The sequence below is a fragment of the Myotis nattereri genome, assembly GCF_964212035.1.
Source record: "Myotis nattereri genome assembly, chromosome: 1".
Classification (NCBI taxonomy): Eukaryota; Metazoa; Chordata; class Mammalia; order Chiroptera; family Vespertilionidae; genus Myotis; species Myotis nattereri.
In genome coordinates this window covers 215,517,954-215,533,659 of record NC_138075.1, presented here as the reverse complement: position 1 = coordinate 215,533,659, position 15,706 = coordinate 215,517,954, and positions in this window count along the sequence as shown.

Genomic DNA, 15,706 nt, shown 5'->3' with positions numbered 1-15,706 from the left:
GTTCATTCTGTTCATCAGATTATTTATTCACTTGATTCTTAGATTCACTTGTTGATAGATGCATATTTGTTGTTCATAATTTGTATCTTTATCTTTTTCTTCCTCTTCCTCTTCTTAAAGGATACCTTTCAGCATTTCATATAATCCTGGTTTGGTGGTGATGAACTCCTTTAGCTTTTCCTTATCTGTGAAGCTCTTTATCTGACCTTCAATTCTGAATGATAGCTTTGCTGGATAAAGTAATCTTGGTTGTAGGTTCTTGGTATTCATCACTTTGAATATTTCTTGCCATTCCCTTCTGGCCTGCAAAGTTTCTGTTGAGAAATCAGCTGACAGTCGTATGGGTACTCCCTTGTAGGTAACTGAGTTTCTTTCTCTTGCTGTTTTTAAGATTCTCTCTTTATCTTTTGCTCTTGGCATTTTAATTATGATGTGTCTTGGTGTGGTCCTCTTTGGATTCCTTTTGTTTGGGGTTCTCCACGCACAGTTTATTTTTAAAGGGCTTGTCTTCTAACTAGAGGCCCAGTGCACAGATTTGTGCACAGTGGGGTCCCTCAGCCTAGCCTGCACCCTCTCGCAATCCAGGACCCCTCAGGGGGAGAGCCAGTTTTTACCTGATTTCCACAGGCCAGGCCAAGGAACCCACTGGTGCATGAATCCATGCACCGGGCATCTAGTATGCATATAAGATCTTCCTGCCCTCCCCCCTCCTCCTCATTCCCTCTGAGATTAATCAGTCTGTTCCTGTTCCCATGCCTGTGGTTTCCGCTCCTGCATTCAGCGTCTCCCGCCCTGGTGGTCAGTGCATGTCATAGCTACCGGCTGTTCAGCTGGTCGGCTGGTTGCTTAGACTTTTATATATATAGATGATGTGTATGATAGGGATCATAAATGAGTGCATTTTTAATGGATAAAGTTATGAATCTATTCTAAATGGCTCTGAGGAGATGCTGACAAATTAATTTCTCTAGAATTAAAAAATTTCCAGATGAGAGCAGTCCTGGGGCTCAGCATCCACTTTATGAGGATGAGAGGAAACAGGACGCTTAGGAGGAGACAGAAGAACCTGTGACTTTAGAGTAGGTAGTGGAGTCATTGTGGTGATGAGAATGGACGCTGAGAAGAAAAACATAAAGACAAGAGTCAAGATGGAGATTTGTAGAATCTAAGCAAAATGCTTCCTTTAGTGTCAGAAGCTCTGCAGAGAAGCAACTGTGACCAAGGCAGTTAGGAATGAGGGGCCAGTGGGTTCTGGGAAGACTGCAGCAGGACTGGTATTTAATGCACAATGAACGTAAGAATATGGGCCCAGCCAGCGTGGCTGAGTGGATGAGTGTCAAACTATGAACCAGGAAGTCACGGTTCGATTCCCAGTCAGGGCACATGCCCGGGTTGCGGGTTCAGTCCAGTGTGGGGCATGCAGAAGGCAGCCAATCAGTGAGTCTCTCTCATCATTGATGTTTCTCTCTGTCCCTATCCTTTACTCTCTGAAATCAATAAAAATGTTAAAAAAGAATATGGAATTACATTCTTGTTTCAGTTGAAATAAATTTAATGTGTAAACAGAAATGTTTTGGGGAGAAAAAAAGAAAATCTATTAGACTGCCGCAGGGAGAAAAAAATTTGAGAGTGGAGAGGAGAGAGGGCTCTCGAACCTCTGGGGGCTGAGAGTGTTGAGCGCTGAGGAGAGAAGACGTGAGATGGGCGGTCCCTGGGGAGGTGGAGTTTTGAGCTCGGGAAGGAAGGTCCGCTCTGGCTGTGCAATGCGGTTTCTTCTTTACCTCATCCTGCCTCCCACCCCCCGAGGTACAACCTTCATATTTGTTGCTTTTCATTGCCATCAGGTAAGATTTGTGCTTCTTTTAAGGTGGTCTTGTTTTATTTGGGTTACGTGTAGAATGACGAGTAACATCTGCCTTTTAATACAAGGAATAAACAAAGCAATTCATGTAGAATTATTTGACACACAACACCCTGAGCACATACTTTGTACTTGTCACTATTCTGTGCAGTGGGAACGAAGCAATAAACAGGCAGATATAGTCCTGGCCCTGTGGATCTTAACAAGAGGTTATCTTATCTTCCTTTTCTTAACCTCTGGGGGCATTTATGATTAGGAGATCAAGCACATATCTGTAAGCCCATTCTAAAGACAAGGAAAATGGTGCACAGAAGTCTTGGAAGTGCTTAACAAGGTTTTGGTAGAGGTGAGATTTAAGCCAGATGTTCGCCTGCAAAACTGCTACTCTATGGAGGCACCATTGCCCCACCATTCTCCCACTGGCCTATTCCCTCCAGAGAAATAAGCATTATCTAATGACCCTGCCCACGCAGCTCTTACCAAGTTAAATGCTGGACAAATGTTTGCTTTCCATAAAACAAACCTTAATGCCTTTATCTTTCCAACTGTGTGTAGTGCCGACCCAAGGCCGTCCAGGGAGCCAGGGAACAGAGGTAGGCCCAGAAAGCCTTTATGTACATTTGGAGAGGAGAGTCAGCATTTTTCTTGTCTACAGAAGAACGCTAACATCTGTCTTTGGAGCTCCTTGTGGGTTCCCACTGCTGTTTGCTCCTGCTGCTCCCAACCCCTGGCTGCCGAGATTGAGCGCCCCTCTTCATCCTCGGGATGCTCAGACTTTCCTTGCTCCCAATCCTAGACAGAGTTTCCCCCTGCCAATGTCCGGACTCATTCTTCAGCAAACTGCCATGTGACTTCTTTCTGTCTTTATTCCTCAACCGAGGATATTTTTCTGTTAATTTTTAGAGAGAGTGGAAGGAAGGGGGAGAAACAGAAACACCTATGTGAGAGAGACACATCTATTGGTTGCCTCCCACACACAACCACAGTGGAAATTGAGCCTGCAACCCAGGCACACGTCCTTGACCGGAATCAAACCCGGGACTCTTCAGCCTGAGGGCCAACATTCTATCCACTGAGCCAAACCAGCCAGGGGGACACCTTTATTTTTAAATTTGAGGCCTAGATTAATTTTCTCTGCTGCCATATTCATCTCTCTTGTGAATGACATACCTTTTTATGAATTCATTTCTCTCTAGTTTTTTTTCTCTTCCCATTTAATTATTTTCTATTATTGAAGATCAATAGTGATATTCATATCCTATATTTGAATAGGGCTCTCTTAATGACAAGGGCTTTTGTTTACATTACTTTAATCCTCTTAATAGTTTCATGGGATTGGTATTTTATACCCATTAAACAGATGAGAAAACTGAGACTCCGGTATTTTTGGTGATCTGTCCAATGTGATTGTAAGATATTTATTGTTCACACAGCATCCATTCCCAATAGTCTAATACCATACTAGTTTAAAAAATATATATTTTTTTATTGATTTCAGAGAGGAAGGGGGAGAGAGATAGAAATATGAATGATGAAAGAGAATCATTATTGGCTGCATGCCCCACACAGGGGATTGAGCCCACCACCGGGACATGTGCCTTGACTGGGAATTGAACTATGAATTCCTGATTCATAGGTCGATGCTCAACTACTGAGCCACGCTGGCCGAGCCCAACCCAGTTTTTATTGGAGTCAACTTCCCCCATTGGATGTGAGGTCCTTGTGAGGCTGAGTCACCCAGTGGTTCCACAATTGGTTAATACACCACCTGAACAACTTTGGAAATTGGTCAGTGACCGCCTCACTACCAACCCAGGCTCATCCTGAGAGTGACTTGAAGAAGAGCCTTCTTTTGACTGAAGCTTGAGGAGGGGCCATAAGAGAAAAGAGATGACTGGAAATGGAGGTGACACAGAAGAATGAAGAGTTGAAGATAGTCAGCTTCTATATAACCTAGATCCAGCTGGAAGTTTTGGTTAAAAGAGAAAAGTCACTCCCCTTCTAATTCAAGCTAGGTGAGCTGGGTTTTTGTGATCAGACCCCACATGCTCCAAGTGGCTCAGAGGATGTGACCAGGACCACCTGATTTCACCACTGGTGTATTCGCTGCTGCTCAGAGACCCCTTCCAAGGGCCAGCGGTCCCCCCATCTGAGTGTGACATCACCTCTGCCCCCACCCTTACCCCTCAAACCCTGTATCTCAGCAGCTGCACTTCTACTTGTCTAAGAATCATTTTTTTTTTCCCCAAGGAGCCAACACTTTATTTTGTGCAGACCAAGCATGCTGGGAGACCCACGCCCCGCGGGATAGGCCTCTGCTGGACCCCTCTCTCCTCTTGAGGGCGGCCACGCTCACTGTAGTGGAACTCAGGGCCCCGAAGGGGAGGCCAGGCCAGTCTCTCTCTCTGCAGAGTCGGAAGTCTTCGAGGGCAGTGCATCTCAGGAGGCTGAGCCGGTTCCTACTTCTGCAGGTACTTCTTCATGATGCTTGCCACGTCCTCGTCTTTCCTTCCCGTCCCGGGTTCTCTGTTGCCGGGCGACGTTCGCTCTCCCTTGTCTCCCTTGGGCCGGCCGTGGGATGCTTGGTCGACCCTTGATGCTGTCGGCGCTTTTGAAGGACATGATGGAGCTGGAGGAGGAGGACGAGTCGGAGAGGTGACCGGGGTCCTCCTTGGATTCCGGGCTCTTTTTCAAAATGGTCTTGATCCCTGAGAGAAAGGTCCGGTCGGCCTCTTCTGTCTCAAAGTGGACGTTGGAGTGGCGGGAACTGTCTTGCCCATCTTTGGAGGCTCCGGCCAACGACCTCGAAGTCGTTTCTAGATTCTCAGTATCTTCCCAGTGACAAAAACAGAGTTAAAAACGTCCAGCCTGCAAACCTAAGGTCATCCCTTTTTCATGTTGAGTAGAAGGGTGACCCTTTCTCGTTTATGGAGAGCTTCCGTTCTCTTTCTGAAGAACTGAGAAATAATGGTTAATGGCTTGCAGTAATAGCTTCCCTTTCCCTGAGTACCTTAGGATAAATGCCATCGAGCTTTGTTGATTAGAGTATATTCAGCTTCTTAATAGTCTCAGTCATTCTTTCTACATGGAAAGAGCGAGATTAGAGAGGACACAGTAAAAGCTGCCGGCCGTAGTGACAGTGCTTTATTTCCCCATTTTCTTTTGTTTTTCTCTGATTTTTATTATAAAATTCATGCACACTTCCTGTAACAACATCAAATCGAGAACATATAGTGAAAAACATACTCTCACCCTCCATTAACCTACCTTTTTTCCCCAGGCCAATTCTCCAGAAATAATGACTGTTTAATCAATTATACTTGAATCTTTCCAGATAATTTTTTATGCATTTCAAACATTGTTTGAAAAAAATTAAAAGTATATATATATATATATATATATATATATATGTATAAAAAATATTTCCTTTCCCTGTTCTCCATTTTCACTCCCTTAGGGTAGTAATTAAGACTATTTTATACTGTTTCACAACAGTTTTTATTTTTACTTAATACATAATGGACACTTTCCAGACCAACACATATACAGGGTGTCCCCAAAAATGTATACACACTTTAAACAATTATTAATTCCCATGGGTTACATCTGAAAAGAAACATCAATTGAGCTATAAAAAATGTATGGGTATACATCTTTTGGGATACCCTATAGTTCTATTTTATTGTTTCCAAAAGCTACATAATACTTCATAGTCTATTTATACCATAATGTATTTAATCATGCTCCAATTAGTGAGCACTTACATTGTATCTATTTTCTGTGATTACAAACATAAAGCCATAAACATCTACATCCACATATCTTTACACAAGGACACACGTATTTCTGAAGGTTCAGTTTCTAAAAGTGGAGTTTATGGGTCATGGACTAAACACCTGAATATTTTTATAGATATTGTCAAATAATGCCCCAAAAAGTCTTTATCAGTTTATACTAAAATCAAAGCAGGTGGAAATTTCTGTTTCTCAACAACTTGCCATCATCAGAGGAAATCAATATTTAGTATTTTAGCTGGGCGTCAGGTAGAAAATGAAGTCTTGTTATTATTTTAAATCTATTTCATTTACTCTTAGCAGGAGTTTGCTCCTTTTTATTATTTACTAACCGTTAATATATCTTCAGTGAATTTCCTTAATACTGTAAATTATTTGACCTTATTTCTATTGAGTTGTTTGACTTTTCTTATTGATTCTGTAGGAAGTCTTTATATTTTGATCTATGTTAATTCATTTTACCTTAATTTGCCAAAGAGAAAATTTCTCTCTATTTTTATATAGTCAAATTTGTCAGTTTTTCTTCTTTGCTTTCATTTCATCATTAGGAAAATCTACCTCAATCAGTAACTGGTTTTTATCCATTACATATTTATCACTTTTTAGTTTATTTTTAATTTACATGCTGTGAAGGATGAACTTAATTTTAATTTAATACGTTGGTCACCAATTATGCCAACACACTCTTTTGATTTTGAAATGCCACCATTATGATGATTTCTTAAACCTCTCTTTAATTTCTAGATTCCCTGTTCTGTTCCAACAACAATATATCTGTGTACCCTGAACCAGCATTGAAGAATATCTCTGCTCTAAGTTATGCATTACATGTACTGTGTGGTTAAAAGCACAGGATCTGAAATCAGACTGCCTGGATTCAAATCCCGGCTATACCACTTACTTACTTGGATTAAACACATGAATATTTTTATAGATATTGTTAAATAATGCCCCCAAAAGTCTGTGTGACACAGGGCAAGTTAATCTCTCCTGACCTTGCTTTCTTCATAACCTGTTTTATCTATACAATGACATGGAAAAATTCTGTTCGTCACCCCAATTTTTATCTGCTACTCCCAGCAGCTAAGTAACAACATTCTCTAATTGCCATTAGGATGCCTGCACAAGTATGGGGAGGGCTAGACATCTCCACAGTCGGCTTTGTTGAAGGAAAATAATTAGAGTGGTGACTCAGAATGTAAAAATCACATTACTTTAAATGATATGAATAGCAGTCTCGGCAAGAACACAATTATCTGGAGGTGGAATCAGAAAGAAGAGTCACTGTCACAGTCCAGGACACGGTTTGTGCTGTCTGCTTTCCTTCCTCTTCCAGACAATTTAACTGACAGTTGATCAATCAAACACAGAAACCAAACCCAGTGTATTTGGGAAAATAAGATGGTATCTAAGTCTGTTTGGGCTCCTCTAACGGAATACTATAAACTGAGTGGCTTACAAATAATAGAAATTGACTTCTCACATTTCTGAAGGCTGGAAAGTCCAAGATCAAGGGGCTGGCTGATTCAGTGCCCTTGAGGGCCCGCTTCCTGGTACTTAGACAGACATCCTCTCCCTGTGTCCTCACATGATGGAAGGGACAAGGGAGCTCTCTGAGGCCCCTTTTATAAGCTAATCCTATTCATGATGGCTTCTCCTTCATGACCTAATGCTGGGACTGACCAGCAGACCGTGAGCGACAGATGAATGGATGACTCTGACACACGTTTCTGTGAAAGAGAGGGCTAAGGGACTACCTGGCTAAAGGAACTAGACAGCCCCATTCACCTGCCTCCTTAGGCTTTTATTGTAGCAACAGCTTGAACTAAAATTAACCTCTAGATACTATCAGCAGGGTAAGTATCCTTGAGAAAGCACATGCTTCTACAAGGTCGTGTCTAAAGGCTAAACATAGAGATTCCAGTAAAACATCTGGGGGCTTGGACTTGTTTGGAAAAGTCAAGGCAGAGGCTGTTGCTTTTGGCAAAGTCCCTCTGGAGGCCCCCAACCTTTTAGAGAATCCTCCTTAGAGACTTTCCAACCAAGTCCCATACTTCCCCACAACCTAACACATTGGGCCCATCTCCTGGGAATTGGCATTTCAACATATGAATCTTGGGGGAACCACAAACATTCAATCTATAGCAGATGGCATTTCAACTTAGTTGGGGTAAAAAATAGATCATTAGTGCCCTGGCCCATGTGGCTCAATTGGTTGAGCACTGTTCCGTGCATCGAAGGATCACAGTTTTGATTCCTGGTCAGGGCACCTATCTAGGTTGTGGGTTGATAACTGGTCAGAGTAAGTACAGGAGACAACTGATCAATGATTCTCTCACATTGATATTTCTCTCTCTCTCATTCTCTCTCTTAAATAAATAAAAACATATCCTTGGGTGAGGATTTAAAAAAATAGATCATTATTATATTCAACAATTTATATAGAAGCAACTGATTATCTATTTGAAAAAAGTTAATTTCTGTTCTTGCCTCACAGCATACTTGAATTAGTGTTCTTGATTGCAGACAATAGAACTCTTTCTAGCTGGTTTAAGCAGAAAAGGAAATTATTAAAGGGTATTCAGTGACCCTGAGCCTCTCTAAGAAGGCCAGGAATGAGGCCCCAGCTCTCCTGGAGACCCTACTGCTCCCCTGCCGAGTACCAACCTCCAGACAATAGCCAGAAAAAAGCTGGTGCCACCGTAACTCTGCCATCACTACATCTGAGATCTGGAGGCCTGTGCCACCCCCTCCCCAGAATGGACTTCTGGAGGCCCCTACTCTGCTCATCACTGGTTTCTAAATTAAAATTTTCTGTGGATTGTAGAGCCTTGGTCACATGTTTGTGCCCCATTTTCAAAGGCAGCTGGAACATTGAGTTTCTAGTTTCTATCCTGGGGAAAGTACAAGTTTATAGGTGGGAACACCCCTCCCCGATACACCTACACTTGAAGGATGTGTCCAAATTGATGGTCAATCAAAAAAGTAATAAATGTTTACTACAATCCTGTAACATAAGCTCTAGAGATTAAGGAGTTAACTGTAGAAAGGGGAGCCCTCAAAAGACTGGAAGAAGATAAAAGCGAATATTGAACTGATCTCTGGAGAAGGAAGGACTTTCTGAGCATAAAAGCAATAGAAGAAATCGCAAAGCAGCAGATCGATAGGTTCAACTGCTTGACAATCCAATCCCTTTTGCCTTGAGAAACCATGAACAACTTGACTGATCAACCCCACGGTGGTGTTTGCCCCCTTTAAAATATGCACACGCATAAAGCCACAGTCAACTGAATAAAGTAGAGTTGGAAGGTCATCAGAGATCACACAATTTGAGTCCAAATGAAGCTATTTCAGTCCTCTCAGAATTGCCGACAAACCAGCTCTGTTCTGCTCCAGACGATTACTTATATTGCTAAGGAAGAGGCTTTTGTCTCTCTCGGTCTCTTAAAAATTGCTCTTACATATTTGGAAAGTTTAATTATTTTTATTGTCCAAATTACTTTCTGTCTTTTAGAGGAATTTAAGTTAATCCATGTCTAGACTTATGAGATTCTTTTAATTAGGGAGAGGAATGACTTGGGTCACAATGCAGATTTTTCCTCCAGTTCCCTCAGCTCTGTTTACAAGGTTATTGCTGAATGTTTTATTGCTGAAGTGGAGGCTGACGCAGGGCAGTTAAAAAGAACCCACTTTATTCTTTTTCATTACAGCCACTGGAGGATGTTTGGATTTGGCTCTTGTGGCTAGCTAGGGCCTAACGATTGCTTTTTACTGGCAACATAAAATATATTGCTTTTTGATTTCCCCTCAGATTTAAAATGTGTCATTCAGATGATAATAAACAATTTGCAAAGAAAATGAAAAAAAAAAAGAAGAAGACAAGCAATTTAGGGTCTTGACATACAGATGTGCTGGTCTGAGGCTGAGAACAATGTGGAAGTAGGGGCATACCCTCCACTCTGACCCACTCTAGGGTGTGGGGAGGGATAAATAATATCCCACAGATGGGGAGGAGGTAAAGAAGGGCCAGCTGATCGATGTGAGCTTAATTATTTTGGAGTTTGTAATCTAAGATTAAGCAAAAGAGGGGACTTGCATGCAGACATAAAAATTAGGATCTATTTCCAGCCAATACTTCCCACCCTTTGCATTCCCAACCCCATAAATCTACCAGTATATACCCATTTCGTTGCAAGAAACAGAAAATCAGAAAATCTCATTCTGGCATTTATATGCCAAGCATTTTGCTATTGAAAACCCTTTTTTTTAAACTGATGGGTGTGGAGGATTAAAGATGGTGCAATTTTTTTTTTTGCCCCTCCTCCTCTTAATCTGAGCTTTGACCAATAGAAAGTGGTGGAAGTTTTTACTGTAGAACTTCCAAGGCTGTGCCTTAAAAGAGCTGTGGCTTCTGCTTCCAAATGATTGGAGTGTTTTCTCTTGGCACCCAGTGGCCACACTTAGAGAAACCCAAGCAAGTGCACATACCACATGGAGGAGACATGAGTTGGTCTAGTTCAGCCCCTAGCAGAGAGCCAGCATCCACTGCCAGTCATGTGATTGCCTCCTGATGACTGTCACACCACGTGGAACAGAGGAACCACCAGGCTCACCCCAGGCACCCCCAAACCATGAGAAAGATAATAAATGCTTGTTGATATGTTAAGTCAGTAAGTTTTGGGGTGTGTGTTTTGTTATTTTATTTTATTTTTTTGTTTTGTTATTGTTCAGATTATTACAGTTGTTCCTCTTTTTTCCCCCCATAGCTCCCCTCCACCCGGTTCCCACCCCACCCTCTGCCCTTACCCCACCCCCCACTGTCCTCATCCATAGGTGTACGTTTTTGTCCAGTCTCTTCCCGCACCCCCCCCCACACTTCTTTCCCCCCCGAGAATAGTCAGTCCACTCCCTTTCTATGCCCCTGATTCTATTATATTCACCAGTTCATTCTGTTCATCGGATTATTTATTCACTTGATTTTTAGATTCACTTGTTGATAGATGTGTATTTGTTGTTCATAATTTGTATCTTTACCTTTTTCTTCTTCTTCCTCTTCTTAAAGGATACCTTTCAGCATTTCATATAATACTGGTTTAGTGGTGATGAACTCCTTTAGCTTTTCCTTATCTGTGAAGCTCTTTATCTGACCTTCAATTCTGAATGATAACTTTGCTGGGTAAAGCAATCTTGGTTGTAGGTTCTTGGTATTCATCACTTTGAATATTTCTTGCCACTCCTTTCTGGCCTGCAAAGTTTCTGTTGAGAAATCAGCTGACAGTCCTATGGGTACTCCCTTGTAGGTAACTGACTGTTTTTCTCTTGCTGCTTTTAAGATTCTCTCTTTGTCTTTGCCCTTGGCATTTTAATTATGATGTGTCTTGGTGTGGTCCTCTTTGGATTCCTTTTGTTTGGGGTTCTCTGCGCTTCCTGAACTTGTAAGTCTATTTCTTTCACCAGGTAGGGGAAGTTTTCTGTCATTATTTCTTCAAATAGGTTTTCAATATCTTGCTCTCTCTCTTCTTCTGGCACCCCCATAATTCGGATGTTGGTACACTTGAAGTTGTCCCAGAGGCTCCTTACACTGTCTTCATATTTTTGGATTCTTTTTTCTTTTTGTTTTTCCGGTTGGGTGTTTTTTGCTTCTTCGTATTTCAAATCTTTGACTTGATTCTTGCAATCCTGTAGTCTGCTGTTGGAACTCTGTATAATATTCTTTATTTCAGTCAGTGTATGCTTAATTTCTAGTTGGTCCTTTTTCATAACCTCGAGGGTCTCACTAGATTTCTTGAGGGTCTCACTAATTTATTGGCGGTTTCTAGAAAATTCTTGAAAAACCTTATAAGTGTGGTTTTGAACTCTATATCCAGTAGTTTGCTTTCCTCCATTTCTGTCATTTGAGACCTGTTTCTTTGTCTCTGCATCTTTTATGCTTCCCTGTGTTGATAGAGTGGCTATAGGGCCCAGTGGCTCAGCCTCTCCAATTACCTGAGGTGGACACTCTTGGTGCACCCCTTCGTGAGCTTTGTGCACAGTCTTGTTGTAGCTAAGCCTTGATTGTTGTAGGTATCACTGGGAGGAATTGACCTCCAAGGCCAATTGACTGTGAGAATCAGCTGTGTCTGCAGTGAGAGAACTTCTGTGCTGGAGATACCCTTCTGGGGCAAGACTTGCTTCAGTGGGGCTTTGGTGCTCACTGAGTCTGCCCCCTGAGTGTGTCCCTTATGGATCTGAGGAGTTGTAATCTGGATGGTCCCACTCTGACCACTGGGTACACTGGCTCTTGGATCTCTAAGGAGGTGGTAATTTAGCCTCTGCCTGAGGCTACCCAGCAGGAGCTATGCAGAGATCTGTAGATTCCTCTTCTTTGTTTGGGGTTTGAAGGTGCCCATATGAGGCCCAGCTGTGAAGCAATGCAAGCTGCTGTGGGGCCTTGGGCCTTCTTTTGGAAGTTCTGGGTCCCTCTGACCTAGCTGCAGTTTGTTAGGTAATTTTCAGATTGCAAAGGGCCAGGCCTTTCATATGCAAAAGCCTCTGTGCACAGCTTGGGTGGGGCTGGGTCTCAGGGGATCAAGAGGGCGGAGCAAGCAGCTATGGTTGCTCCTCAGTCCTACCCTAAGAGGCCCCGCGTCTCAGTGTCCTGATACTGCAAGTACCTCTGAGAGAAAGCTGCCCTTGAGTTCCGACCTATGCCAGACAGTTCAGTTTCTCTCTGAATGAGTCTGGGTCCCCAGAGACTCACCTGGAACTGGAGTTCAGAGCAGTCAGGAGCTTGAGACTCCCTCTTGATTGAAAAAAGACAGCCGTGTCCTCAGTTGCCAGCCCTTTCCGCGTGGGCCTCCGTACCTCTGCACTTTACTTCCGCAGCTCCTCTGAGTCTCAGTGTGCTTTTCTCTTTCCTTCTAGTTGTAGAATTTCCACTGAGCCAGCCTTCCTGTGGTTCTGGATGATGTCCGTTTTGTCTTTTAGTTGTATTTTTGAAGTGGTTGTGCAAGGCAGCAATTTCCGGTGTTTACCTATGCCGCCATCTTGGTTTCCTCCTCTATCCTCAAAACTCTGGGGTGTTTTTTTTAATGCAGCATTAGAAAACCCAAATAGTGGGTGCTGGTAAAATAACTGGGCCCTTTGTTTGCTGACCAGTGGATCGAGTTTGCATGTGTTGGTGTAGAATTCAGAGCTGGCTGTCAGCCTGTCACATGGAAATAAAACTTTGATGGAGTTGCTTGGGGTGAAAGATCTTGGAGGGGAAGGAGTCTAAAAGCTGAGACTGTATAAAGAGACAAGAGGAGGGAAACATAGATGATGATAGATGATTGACAGATGATAGATTAATCTATAGATAGATAAAACAGGAGAAAGAGAAAGGAGCTCAAATGACCATCCCATCCTACTCCATCCCCTCTCATGGCAGGTTAGCATAAAAGGGAGTTGGAGAAAGAAATGCTGTCATTTGCTATGGTGGGTGATAGGCGAAGCTTCATTGCCCCTACACATCTTCAGGAAAGTCTACATTACTTACAAATGCTTCTGTACAAGTGTATTCTTTGGGGAAAACTAAAACATTGTTTGAGTTCTGCATGTGGGTGAGCGGGGAGCAATCAGACACAGTGGCTGCCCACAGTTACTCAGAAGTCAGGGAACAAGAGGGATAGCTCAGAGCACAGGCATTAAGCAGCATCTCATCTTGTCTGCAACTCTGTGAGGTATCATTGAACTTATTGGCAGATGAGCAAATTGAGGCTTGGAGGTGTGAAGTACTGTTTTGAAAGTAGGCAGCCTACAAGTGGCAGCAGTAGGATTCCCACCCAGTTCCCTCTAATACCATTGCTTGAAGTCTTCCCACTTCACCTTGCTTTCTGTGCCTCTTCTCATTTCTTACTGTCCAGATAAGCAAACTTCAAGACTTAACCAAGGGTTGAATATGCCTTTTATACCTCAGTTTCTCAAGCCTTTTATTCTCTACAAATGCAATGCCCAAATAGAGGCTATTAATCTAATTATTGCTTCCAAAGGTACTCAAGCCAGATTGCCTTGGTTCAAAGCTTAGCTCTGTCACTTACTGACTTTGTAATATTGGGCAAGTTCCTTAACATTTATATGCCTCTATTTTCTCGTCTGTAAACTAGGAATGATGTTTTCTGGCTCTTGAGTTAGATGGGGATTTTCAATGAATGAATGCCTAAAGCTTTTTAATAGTACCTAGCATGTAATAAATACTACACAAATATTAGCTATTGTGATTATGTAACCCTCACTGTTTTAGTACCTTTTGGAAGATGGGAAATTCTTTTTTTTTCCCCAGTAATTCTGGGTTTTATTGCTAGTATTTTTGTTTTGTATTGGAGACGAGAGGTGGAATGCCCTCTCCTTGAAGTGAGCCTGTACTGCCTCTCCCTGAAGTGGTCAGGTTGTCACTGGGAAGTGGAGAGGGAATTCCATCTCAAGATGCCAACTGTAGTTCACTTAAATTTTATTTCTTTATTTGGGATAAAAAGAAATAAGCTTTTCAATAATTTAATGAGACAAATATGTATCAGAAGAACTTGTGTTCTGCAGAACACAAGGTCAAGAAAATGAGAAGACAAGCCACAGACTTTGAGAAAATATTTCCAAAAGACACATCTGATAAAGGACTGCTACCAAGATATGAAAAGAGCCCTTAAAACAAAACAATAAAAAATCTGATTAAAAAAAACGGGCCAAAGAACTTAACAGATACCTCACCAAAAAGATACAAAAATGGCAAATAAGCAAATGAAAAGATGCTCCATACCATATGGCATCAAGGAAATGCAAATTAAAACAACATTGTGATACCACTATACCATTTATACATTAAAATGGCCAAAATATAGAATACTGACAATACTAAATGCTGGCAAGGATGTGGAGCAATAGGTGCTCTCATGCATTGCTAGTGGAAGTGCAAAACCAAAACAGACTCTTTGGAAAATAGTTTGATGATTTCTTACACAACTAAATATTCTCTTACCATACAATCAAGCAATCATGCTCCTTGATATTTACGCAAAGAAGTTGAAAACTTATGTCTACACAACAACCTACATGCAGATGTTCACAGTAACTTTATTCTTAATTGCCAAAACTTGAAAGCAACCACGATGTCCTTCAGTAGGTGAATGGATAAATTGTGGTATAGTCAGAAAATGGAATAGTATTAAGCACTAAAAAAGACATGTGCTATGGAGTCATGAAAAGACAAGGAGGATTCTTAAATGCATATCACGAAGGGGATGAAGCCAATCTGAATGGTTACATACTGTATGATTTCAACTATATGACATCTGGAAAAGGCAAAACTATGGAGACAGTAAAGGATCGGTGGTTGCCAGAAGTTGTTTTGGGGGCAGGGAATGAATAGGCAGAGCGCAGAGGATTTTTAATCATTGTAAATGTCTAATGATATATATATACATACCATAATGATGGATATATGTTATTATACACTTGTCCAAACCCATAGAATGTACACCAATAGTGAAACACAAGGTCAACTATGGACTAGGTGATTCTGATGTGTCAGTGTAGGTTCATCCTTGGTAGCAAATGTACCACTCTAGTGAGTGATGCTGATAATGGAGGAGGTTAGTGCATGCGTGTGTAGCAGGTATATAGGAAATCTCTATATCTTTCTCTGAATTTTGTTGAGAACCTAAAACTGCTCTAAAAATGTCTTAAAAATTTGACAGTAGCCATCTCTTGTTGATGGTATTTCAGCAGGCTTAAATATTGTTCATTATACTTTTCTGATTAAGAAAATGTTGTCAATAGAAAAAAAGAAAGCCCTTTTAAAGAAAAAGGTAGCTCAGAACTCATTTTATCTTGGGATTTATGGATGCACCAAGAAGTCTCAACTCCATTAACAAACTTTGCTGTGCTCCCAGCCCAACCTATTTGTCCTGAGACAGAATACCTGCTCGTAGCCCTTAATGATGGTCTCTCCACTTACGATGTTTCTTCCTCTTTCCTTGAGGAAAATAACACCAATTTTGTTAGTCTTTTTCCTAGAGCTGATGTTCTCAACCCTTTCATC